Source organism: Scyliorhinus torazame, chromosome 13, assembly GCF_047496885.1.
Source record: "Scyliorhinus torazame isolate Kashiwa2021f chromosome 13, sScyTor2.1, whole genome shotgun sequence".
Classification (NCBI taxonomy): Eukaryota; Metazoa; Chordata; class Chondrichthyes; order Carcharhiniformes; family Scyliorhinidae; genus Scyliorhinus; species Scyliorhinus torazame.
The window spans coordinates 212,735,891-212,748,416 of NC_092719.1; positions in this window are offsets into that span (position 1 = coordinate 212,735,891).

The window sequence follows — 12,526 nt, forward strand, 5'->3', positions numbered from 1 at the left end:
GTGCGCCATGGCATATAGGACATCTGTCACTGCCCGGATGCACCGATGCACCGATGTCTGCGATATGCCGGACAGGTCCCCACTCGGTGCCTGGAATGACCCCGTTGCATAAAGGTTCAGGGCCACCGTAACCTTGACGGACACGGGGAGAGGGTGTCCCCCACCAGTGCCACGCGGTGACAGGTGTGCCAGCAGGTGGCAGATGTGTGCCACGGTTTCCCGCCTCATCCGGAGTCTCCTCCTGCATTCCCGGTCCGTGAGGTCCTGGTATGACTGCCGGGGCCGGTATACACGGGGCGCCCTCGGGTGCATCCGTTGCCGTGGGGCCGCGACGTCCTCCTCCCCCTCCTCGTCCTGTCGGTCAGGTGTTCCTCCAGCCTGGGCAGCTGCCGCCTGTCCCTCTGCGGCAGCCTGCGCCGCCTCTCTGGCACGCTCCTCCTCCTCCTCCTCCTCATCCAGGGCAACATAGACATTAGCGGCTGCCGCCATGGCGGCCAACATCGCTGGATGATCGGAAAAGATGACGGCCTGGTGGGGGGGGGGGGGGGAACGACGACATGTCATCATTGCCCATATCCCCTCCTCCCCCCAGCCAGGTGGCATGGACCGCATGGGTCCAACTGTTGGAGGCTGGCACCTGGCCAGGTGGACCAACTCACTTGCCCTCGCATCCCCCTCCCCGGCACGGACCCCAACCTCCTCCCCGGCACGGACCCCCCATCCCCCTTCCCGGCACGAACCCCCCCCCCCCAACCTCCACCCCGGCACGGACCCCAACCTCCTCCCCGGCATGGACCCCCCATCCCCCTCCCCGGCACCGACCCCCCCCCAACCTCCACCCCGGCACGGACCCCATCGCCCTCCCCGGCACGGACCCCCCCCCCCCCAACCTCCACCCCGGCACAGACCCCAACCTCCTCCCCGGCACGGACCCCCCATCCCCCTCCCCGACACGGACCCCCCCCCAACCTCCACCCCGGCACGGACCCCAACCTCCTCCCCGGCACGGACCCCCCATCCCCCTCCCCGGCACAGACCCCCCCCCCAACCTCCACCCCGGCACGGACCCCCCATCCCCCTCCCCGGCACGGACCCCCCCCCCAACCTCCACCCCGGCACGGACCCCCCATCCCCCTCCCCGGCACGGACCCCCCCCCCCATCCCCCTCCCCGGCACGGACCCCCCCCCAACCTCCACCCCGGCACGGACCCCAACCTCCTCCCCGGCACGGACCCCCCATCCCCCTCCCCGGCACGGACCCCCCCCCCAACCTCCACCCCGGCACAGACCCCATCCCCCTCCCCGGCACGGACCCCCCTCCCGGCACTCCCCCGGAGCCCAGCCCACTCTAACCACCCCCCCCCCCCGCCGCGCACACACACACACAACCCGAGACACACCTCTCCTCGCGCATTCAGACTGCGGCCACGCCATCGCCTGCCCCGAGCCAACCCCCCAGGCCGTCACTCACCTCCACGCTGGTCGGCGTGAGCCTGGAGCACAGGGTCACGCCGATGAAAAGGAGGTTTAATTTACGTCGACGTGAACGGTCATCACGTCGACGGGACTTCGGCCCATCCGGAAGGGATAATATCAGCAGGCCGAAAATCGGCTGCCTTGCGCAGACCAGTGCCATTCTCCGACGGCAGCGGCGACATTAACGCCCCGCCGACTTTTCTCCCTTCGGAGACTTCGGCAACCGGCGGGGGCGGGATTCACGGCGGCCAACGGCCATTCTCCGACCCTCTGGGGGGTCGGAGAATGACGCCCGAGGTGTTGGGCGTCTTGAAAAATATTAAGGTGGATAAGTCCCCAGGGCCTGATGGGATCTATCCCAGAATACTGAAGGAGGCTAGAGAGGAAATTGCTGAGGCCTTGTCAGAAATCTTTGGATCCTCACTGTCATCAGATGATGTTCCGGAGGACTGGAGAATAGCCACTTTGTTTAAGAAGGGTAGCAAGGATAATCCAGGGAACTACAGGCTGATGAGCCTTACGTCAGTAGTAGGGAAATTACTGGAGAGAATTCTTCGAGCCAAATCTTCTCTCCCATTTGGAAGCAAGTGGATGTATTAGCGAGAGGCAGCACGGTTTTGTGAAGGGGAGGTTGTGTCTCACTAACTTGATAGAGTTTTTTGAGGAGGTCACAAAGATAATCGATGCAGGTAGGGCAGTGGATGTTGTCTATATGGACTTCAGTAAGGCCTTTGACAAGGTCCGTCATGGCAGACTAGTACAAAAGGTGAAGTCACACGGGATCAGAGGTGAGCTGGCAAGATGCTTACAGAACTGGCTAGGTCATAGAAGGCAGAGAGTAGCAATGGAAGGGTGCTTTTCTGATTGGAGGGCTGTGACTAGTGGTGTTCCGCAGGGATCAGTGCTGGGAACTTTGCTGTTCATAGTATACATAAATGATTTGGTGGAAAATGTAACTGGTCTGATCAATAAGTTTGCGGATGACACAAAGGTTGGTGGAATGGCAGACAGCGATGAGGACTGTCAGAGGATACAGCAGGATTTAGATCGTTTGGAGACTTGGGCGGAGAGATGGCAAATGGAGTTTAATCCGGACAAATGTGAGGTCATGCATTTTGGAAGGACTAATACAGGTAGGGAATATACAGTGAATGCTAGAACCCTCAAGAGTATTGACAGTCAGAGAGATCTAGGTGTACGGGTCCACAGGTCACTGAAAGGGGCAACACAGGTGGAGAAGGTAATCAAGAAGGCATACAGCATGCTTGCCTTCATTGGCCTAGGTCACAGGTCAGCCATGATCTTATTGATTGGCAGAGGATTCTCTAAGATTGACGTAAATGATGCCACAGCACTATTTAGGAGAGCGGTTATCCTGTGTTGTGGCCAATACTTATCCCTCAATCCAGATGATTTAAAGCAAAATAGATCATTAGGTCATTGGCACGTGACGTTCTATGGGAGCTTGCAAATCCATGTTGTCTCGTTTCCGACATGGCTGTACTGACTAAAGTACTTCATAGGCTGCAAAGCACTTTGGGATGTCTTGATGCATGAAGACCTCAAGCTGAGAAGCTTCCTTGCACCTGTGCACCCTGCCTGCAAACATATCATGTGTTGAGTATCAACCTTGAGTCACTTAGCTGCTTAAAGTCTGGAGTGCCACCTGTCAGTCTCATACAATTTCCCAGCAGTAACCAAGGAGAAACTGCGTAGCTAGATAATTGCCTAGGTGTTAATGAGAGGTGCATAATTGCAACAGATTTTTGTGCATCTGTGACCAATTTGGTATGAGACAAAACCTAAACTGTAGGAGTTAGACAATGACATGCAACCTTAAGCAACCCTGGGGATTTGCATACAAAAATCCTTCAAAGCTGTTAAAAAAAAGGATATGAAATCCTTGGCTTTATATCCAGTGCTATAGAGTACAAACACAAAGGGGTCATCAAAAACTGGTCTAAAACATCAGTTACACCCCCAACTCAAGTGAGTTCAGGCTGGGGCACCATATTTTAGGCAGAACATTGAGAGGGTGCTGAGGGGATCACTGGAATGTGACCAAGGGCGTGGGACTTCAATTACAAGGAGAAACTGGAGAGGATACATAGCTGCTGCCCAAATGTTATTCACATCTCATCTGGATCCATCCTTTGTTTCTTTACTATACCCATCACCATTCTGTTTGGCTTTCGTACAATGAAACTTTTCTTTATTATCTCCTTAGCTCCATCCTGTCACAGACCTTCTCCTTTGCTCTTCCTGCCCCTCACCATTTCTGCTAGCTTACGTTTCTATCTTTCTTCAGTTCTGATGAAAGGTAGTCAGGCTGAAACCTCAGGTTTCTCTCCCAGATCTGCTTTTATTTCAGATTTCCAGCATCTGCAGTATTTTGCATTTGTATTGCTGGAGAAGTGAGTATTGTTGCCTGACAGCAGAGAAGCTTAAGTGAGGATTTAAAAAGAGAGGTTCAAAAGGATTTTGATAGATGAAACTACAGAGAACTGTAGCGTTCAATGGTTTGTTTGATCTGTGTTTGATTATGCTAAGTAACTGAGTCTGGTAACTGATTTTTGTAAACTTGCTTGATTGCTTAAACATGTGGGTGGGGCTAGATAGTTAAGCAATCTGAGCATGTTCCAGGACGGGCTTACCATGCAAAGACAATGTGTGTTGAAATCATGTACGTTCTGAGATGTTGTAAAGTTCTGTAAATGAACAATTTGGATGCTGTCCAGACCTTCGCTCACAATGTCTCCTTGTCCTCAGAAACAACTCCATCTTTCGGCACCACATTATACTCTCGAAAATACAATGAATTTTATGTGCCCCCGCCAGTTCTTTTCAGTGGAGGGGCATGTAAAATAGGGCAGGTGCCAACTCCACCACCTTCCTTCCAGCCCCTTCTCCCCTCCTCCAGTACGGGGTGGACGGACGGGTACTGAAATAGCCCACCATATTTTTAAAAGTAATCAAGGGTCACTTATACCTGTTACAACGCCAATTGATCCTGATAATACTCTGCCCATGACAATGCAGTCAGGCAGGGGTGGGCAGCCTGATTTTAAAATCAATTCTTCGAAGGAAGGCGGAGTTCTATCTTGGGGGACTGCCGTTTACAGATTGGGGGGGGTCGGCTGCACACCGACTTTGGGTCCAGGGGTGGGGGTGAGGGGGGCACAGGCAGGGGCATCTTCCCCCCTCCCCCCTCCCCCCCCCCCCCCCCCCCCCCGCCAGTAATAGTAAGGGCAACATAAATGCAAGTTCTTGCTGCTCCCTCGGTTTCTCCCCCTAGCAACGGGACTGAGGTCAGTCAGCCCCACCCCCATAGCAACTCAAGCCGAGTCGGGAAAGCAAGGCTGCCCACCCACCGATCTGCGGCTCCTTCTGACACCCACTGTTCCCTCCGCACTAAAACACCAGCTTTCGTTATCATGATCTGGAACGCACTGCTTGAAAAGGAGGTGGAGACAGATTCAATGGCAACTTTCAAACGACGATTCAACAAATGGCAGAAAAGGGGAAAAAAAGCACCCAGCCATGGTGGAAAGAGATTGGTGAGCTCATTCAAAGAGTAATGGTGGGTTGAATAGCTTGAGTTCACAAGCTCGGGAACTGCCTCCGAAACTCCTCCACCCACCCACCTCCCCCTCTTCCTTTGAGTCCTTAAGCCTAACTCGCTCACCAATCTTTTAATTACCACTCCTGCCATCTCCTCTGATGCTTGTTGCCCAATGTTGCTGTGCCTCTTTTCGTTAACCAAATAAATTTAAAATGCAGTTCCCGAAAGGGCTACCACATCAAAGTAAACTGCATTTCCAGATAGAACCAGAGGACACCATCTCAGACTAAAAGGATGATCCTTTAAAACAGAGATGAGGAGGAATTTCTTCAGCCAGAGGGTGGAGAATCTGTGGAACTCTTTGCCGCAGAAGGCTGTGGAGGCCAATTCACTGGGTGTCTTTCAGACAGAGATAGATAGGTTCTTGATTAATAAGGGGATCAGGGGTTATGGGGAGAAGGCAGGAGAATGGGAATGAGAAAAATATCAGCCATGATTTAATCAAAAGAGAAAATGCTGGAAAATCTCAGCAGGTCTGGCAGCATCTGTAGGGAGAGAAAAGAGCTAATGTTTCAAGTCCAAATGACCCTTTGTCAAAGCTTTGACAAAGAGTCATCGGACTCGAAACGTTAGCTCTTTTCTATCCCTACAGATGCTGCCAGACTTGCTGAGATTTTCCAGCATTTTCTCTTTCGTTTCAGGTTCCAGCATCCACAGTAATTTGCTTTTAGCCATGATTGAATGGCGGAGCAGACTCGATGGGCCGAGTGGCCTAATTCTGCTCCTATGTCTTATGGTCTTATAACATTAAAGCATCAAATTAAAATGCGATTAAAAGGGTTGATAACGCACCCCAGTCCCCAGCGTACATGGAGGTGGCCAGCGTACATGGAGGTGCCCAGCGTACATGGAGGTGACCAGCGTACATGGAGGTGACCAGCGTACATGGAGGGCTTCGATGGTGCTGAATGTTGTTGTATGCTCATACAGGGGGCAGGATTCTCTGCCTCGCCGCACCACATTTTTTCCCGACCCGCCGGCGGGATTCTCCATTACGCTGGTCAATGGGGGTTCCCATTGTGGCGCAGCCCCACGCCATCGGGAAACCCCCCCCAAGCGCTGGCAAAATGGAGAATCCCACCGGCGGAGAATCCCGCCCATGGAGTGTGGCCACTTGGACATTCAGCCAAGGGTAAGAGAAATCAAGAACAAAGCGGGCACCATTTTAAAATAAGTGCTGAGACATTCAGGGCCAAAATCCACTTTCACATGGATCACACAATCACGGAATTGTTACAGCGCAGTAGGAGGGCATTGGCCCATTCTGTCTGTGCCAGCTCGCCAAATGAGCAACTCACTTAGTTCCAATCCCCCGCCTTCTCGCTGTAACTCTGGACATTCTTCCTTTTCAGATAACAGTCTCATTCCCTTTTGAATACCTCGATTGGACCTGCCTCCACCACACTTTCAGGGCATGCAGTCCACACCAGAACCACAGTTTTGTGGAAAGGTTTTTTCTTCCATCCCATTTGCTTCTTTTGCAAATCAACTCTAATCTGTGTCTCCTCATTCCCGATCCTCTCAGGAATGGGAACAGTTTCTCCCCGTCTACTCTCTCCAGCCCCCCCCTCATGATTTTGAACATCTCAATCAAATCTCCCCTCGAGCCTTATTTTCTCTGAAGGAAAACAGTCCTAACTTTTTCCAATTTATCTTCACAACGGAAGTTGCTCATCTCTGGGGTCATTCTGCCACATGGCGGAAAATGCAAAACTGAAACACTCTCTCCCAAAAGGGTTTTTGACAGTGGACAGTTGACGTTTATCAAAACTGAGATTGATCGAATTTTGTTGTGTGCATCAAGGGATATATGGAGCAAAAAATTGCCAAGTAGGTTTGAGAGGGGATGAATGGCCAGGGAGGTTTGAGAGGAGATGAAGAGGAGATGAATGGCGTACACCCTGGTCTTAATGTTTTTAAGATATGCACACAAAGGGAAATTGGTTACTGAAATTATCTTCAACTCTCTTCACGTGAAAATCACCCTGTACCAATCCATCACGCTCCGTGATCACACCAGAGGCTTGAGACGTGACATCAACAGATTGGACAGGGAGATATCGAAGAGCCAGATGGGCAGCAATACTTGCTCAAGATACCGCAAAGCCCCAGGAGCTTGCTGGATCAGTGAACAATGCTTCAATGGTCGTTCAGTCCCCGGTTACTGCCAACTCCTTCAGATGTGTCTAATTGAAGGGGACACCCAATTGCAAACAGGTTAACCCCTCACATCGGCCCGGGGAGCTGCACAGTTGCCGCTTCTGCTGCATTTATACATCAGGCACGACCTCCATGGGCTGAGAATGATTAGCAGCAGCGCCCAAATTAAAAGCTCATCACAAGGTACAAATCAATTTAAAATTGGTGATGGAAAGGAGCAAAAGCTTTCAGGATGTCAACTGAGTATTTGCATTAAAACCTCTGAATCACTGCTCATTGGCCGTTAATTATTGTGAAATATGCTGGGATTTTTTTTTAATTGATGTAATAAAGTTTGAAATTACAGAGCACTCTAACTGGGGTACACCAGTGTTCTATTCTTGTCCCGGTACCTCAGGAAGGAAGTATTGTCCTTGAAGGGCATACAACACAGATCCAGCAGAATAATACCAGGGATATATGGGTTAAGTTATAACTACAGGTTGCAAAGACTGGGTTTGCATTCCCTTGAACATTTAAGAATAACTGGGGTGTTTTAAATGATCAAAGATATTGATATTTTCTGTCTGTATTTCCTCCGCTGGGAGAATCCAGAACAAAAGTGGGGGGCGGGGGGGGGGGGGTTAATGTTAAAATTTGAACTGAGGCCTTTCAGAGGCAATGTCAGGAAGCATTTCTTCACAGAAAGGCGAGTGGAAATCAAGAACACTCTCTCCCCGCCCCTCCCAAGAAGGGGCTGAGGCTTGGGGGGGTGGAGGTGGGGGGGGGGGGGGGGGTGAAGGAACCCTGGTGAGTTGCTGCAGTACATTTTGCAGGTGGTACACTCTGCTTCGCCGCTGGAGGGAATGGGGTTTCAAGGTGGTGGGTGAGATGCCAGCCAAGCAGGCCGCTTTGTCCTCAATCGTGCAGAACATGAGCTGTACTCGACAGGCAGGAGATACAGAAGTCTGAGAACACGCACTAACAGATTCAAAGACAGCTTCTTCCCCGCTGTTAGCAGACTCCTAAATGACCCTCTTATAGACTGAACTGATCTCTCCGCACATCTTCTCTACTGACTGGTACAACACTCAATATGCTTCACCCGATGGCTATGTCTATGTATTTGCATTGTGTATTTATCGTATGCCCTATGTGTTTCGTGTATGGAATGATCTGTCTGAACTGTACGCAGAACAATACTTTTCACTGTACCTCGGTACACGTGACATTCAAATCCGAATGCAATCCGCTCCTCCAGGCAAGTGGAGGGTAAATCCATCACGCTCCTGACTTGTGTCTTTTGGGCAAGCTTTAGGGAGTCAGGAGGTGAGTTACTATCGGCAGAATTCCCACTCTTTTGGTTACAGTATTTATATGGCTAGTCCAATTCAGTTGATGGTCAATGGTAACCTCCAGGCTATTGCTCGTGGTGGATTCAGCAATGGTAAAGCCATTGAGTGTGAAGGGATGATAGTTGGATTCTCTCTTGTAGGAGATGGTTGTTGTCTGGTGTAGCGTGAATGTTACTTGCTGCTTATCAAGCCTGGATGATATCTGGGTCTTGCTGCATTTGGACATGGGCTGCTTCAGTATCTGATGCATCGCAAATAATGCTGAGCATTGCATAATCATCAGCGAGCATTCCCACTTCTGACATTATGATGGAGGGTAGGTCATTGACAAAGCAGCTGAAGGTGGTTCAGCTAGGACACTACCCTGGGGAACTCTGGCAGTGATGTCCCGGGACTGAGATGATTGATCTCCAAACACCACAGCCATCCTTTGTGCCAGTTATGACTCCAATCAGCGGAGAGTTTTCCCCCTGATTCCCATTGACTCCACTTTTATTAGGGCTCCCTTGATGCCATTCTTGGTCAAATGTGGTTGAGGTCAAGGGCAGATACTCTCACTCTCACCTCTGGCATTCAGCTCTTTTGTCCATGTTTGAACCAAGGCTGTAATGAGGTCAGGAGTGAGTGACTCTGGTGGAACCCAAACTGAGCGTCCGTGAGCAGGATATTGCTGAGTAAGTGTCGGTGGATAGCACTGTTGATGACTCCTTCCATCACTTTCCTGAGGATTGAGAGTAGACTGATAGGCAGTAATTGGCCGGGTTGGATTTTTCCTGTTCTTGTGCTCAGGGTAGACCTGGGTAATTTTCTGCATTGCCAGGAAGGTGCCAGTGTTGCAGCTGTACTGGAACAGCTGCGGCACGTTCTGGAGCACAAGCCGTCAGTACTGTTGCCGGGATATTGTCAGGACCCATAGCCTTTGCAGTCACCAGTTTTTGATATCGCGTGGAGTTAATCAAATTGGCTGAAAACTGGCATCTGTGATGCTGGGGATCTCTGGAAGAGGTCAAGATGGATCATCCTTTCAGCATTGGACAATGAACCCTCTCTTCTTCTCCTCCCCCCTCCCCTTCCCCCTCCTCCCCTTCCTCCTCTTTGCAGAAAGACAACAGAACCATTGTGTCCCAATAAAAAATATATTTTATTGATTGTTGTGTAAAACTGAAAAGATATATTTTATTGCAAAGTGTTTGGAAAAGTTGTGGGAGTTATCAAAGGACAGGTCATCCAGCATCTGCGAATGTTATGTTAACATGGCATCAAAATGTTGTGTTCATAGCATTATTTTTGTTAATAAACGTTTTCGATTAAACTTTATAGCTTCTACAAATCTCTTAACCGAAATATCAAAACACATTTAATTATGAGATGATTATAAATGAATAAGATAATTGAAGGAAACAAGGCAGAAACATAATAACATGGGTAAAACAGAGAACACTGGTTAGCACAGCTGCCTCACCACACCAGGGTCCCAGGTTTAATTCCGGCCTTGGGTTACTGTCCGTGCGGAGTCTGCACGTTCTCCTCGTGTCTGCGTGGGTTTCCTCCGGGTGCTCCGGTTTCCTCCCACAGTCCAGAGATGTGCAGGTTAAGAGGATTGGCCGTGCTAAATTGCCCCTTAGTGTCCCATGGCTAGACGGGGTTACGGGGATGGGGCGGGGGAGTGGACTTAGTAGGGTGCTCTTTCGGAGTGTTGGTGCAGACTCGATGGGCTGAATGGTTCACTTCTGCACTGCAGTGATTCCAAAAAAAACCCCAAAAAATATCTGGGGCGTCATTCTCCGACCCCCCCGCCGGGTCGGAGAATGGCCGTTGGCCGCCGTGAATCCCGCCCCCACCCCCGCCGAAGACTCCGCTCCCGGAGATTGGGCGGGGGCGGAAATCCGGCCGCGCCGGTTGGCGGGACCCCCTGCTGGATTCTCCGGCCCGGATGGGCCGAAGTCCCGCCCAGGAATTGCCTGTCCCGCCGACGTAAATCAAACCTGGTATTTACCGGCGGGACCAGGCGGCGTGGGCGGGCTCCGGGGTCCTGGGGGGGGGCGCGGGGCGATCTGACCCCGGGGGGTGCCCCCACAGTGGCCTGGCCCGCGATCGGGGCCCACCGATCCGCAGGCGGGCCTGTGCCGTGGGGGCACTCTTTCCCTTCCGCCTCCGCTACGGCCTCCACCATGGCGGAGGCGGAAGAGACTCTCCCCACTGCGCATGCGCGGGAAACTGACAGCGGCCGCTGATGCTCCCGCGCATGCGCTGGGAAACTGACAGCGGCCGCTGACGCTCCCGCGCATGCGCCGCATTTCCGCGCCAGCTGGCGGGGTAACAAACGCCATTTCCGCCAACTGGCGGAATGTTGGGGCTAGGCCGCCAAAGATGCGGAGCCTTCCGCACCTTTGGGCCGGCGCGATGCCCGTCTGATTGGCGCCGGCTTCGGTGCCAGTCGGCGGACATCCCGCCGTTGGGGGAGAATTTTGCCCCAGATGTTACAAGGACAGTGACAGCAAAAAGCCCTGGGCGATTTTAAAATCTTTTGATCACAATCTAAATTAAAACATATGAACACTTTTAACCATACCACATGTAAAATTATATAATAAATAAAATTATATAAAATGATATAATAAATAAATAATAATCACCTTTAATCATAATCATAAAAATTAAAATAAAAAATTATGTCTAAAGAACCAATAATAACAGCAATGCCTGTATAAAATAAAAAGCAATAAAGACTTTTTAAAACTTCTACATACCTTTAAAACACTTGAAGACCTGTTGTCTTCAATATCAACTTGCAATTTAAATCGTTTGGAGACTCGGGCAGCGAGATGGCAGATGGAGTTTAATCCGGACAAATGTGAGGTAATGCATTTTGGAAGGTCTAAAGCAGGTAGGGAATATACAGTGAATGGTAGAACCCTCAAGAGTATTGACAGTCAGAGAGATCTAGGTGTACAGGTCCACAGGTCACTGAAAGGGGCAATACAGGTGGAGAAGGTAGTCAAGAAGGCATACGGCATGCTTGCCTTCATTGGCCGGGGCATTGAGTATAAGAATTGGCAAGTCATGTTGCAGCTGTACAGAACCTTAGTTAGGCCACACTTGGGAGTATAGTGTTCCATTCCCTGTCGCCACACTACCAGAAGGATGTGGAGGTTTTAGAGAGGGTGCAGAAGAGATTTACCAGGATGTTGCCTGGTATGGAGGGCATTAGCTATGAGGCGAGGTTGAATAAACTTGGTTTGTTTTCACTGGAACAAAGGAGGTTGAGGGGCGACCTGATAGAGGTCTACACAATTATGAGGGGCATAGACAGAGTGGATAGTCAGAGGCTTTTCCCCAGGGTAGAGGGGTCAATTACTAGGGGGCATAGGTTTAAGGTGTGAGGGGCAAGGTTTAGGGGAGATGTACAAGGCAAGTTTTTTTACACAGAAGGCAACTTGGAACTCGCTGCCGGAGGAGGTGGTGGAAGCAGGGACGATAGTGACGTTTAAGGGGCATCTTGACAAATACATGAATAGGATGGGAATAGACGGATACGCACCCCAGAAGTGTAGAAGTTTTTAGTTTGGATGGGCAGCATGGTCGGTGCAGGTGTGGAGGGCCGAAGGGCCTGTTCCTGTGCTGTACTTTTCTTTGTTCTTTGTTCTTTATGTAAATGGCTGCACTCAATGGCCGTTCCCGTCACAAGGGGGCGTGGCTACATCGAAACTGTGCCGCGATGGAGCCTGACGCAGCCTGTCGCCCTGGAGGCCCAAAGCTACCGCTGGAGCATGAAAGTTTATTGTGCTTTTTGCGTGCAGCTAAGTGCGTAATCATCTCCCCAAGCATCGGTGGGCCATCATCTCTCCTTATCGCAGTAACTGACTCTTTAATAATACAATGCCTCCTCCTCTTTTGCCCCCTCCCTGTCTCCCCTGAAGACTTTATATCCCAG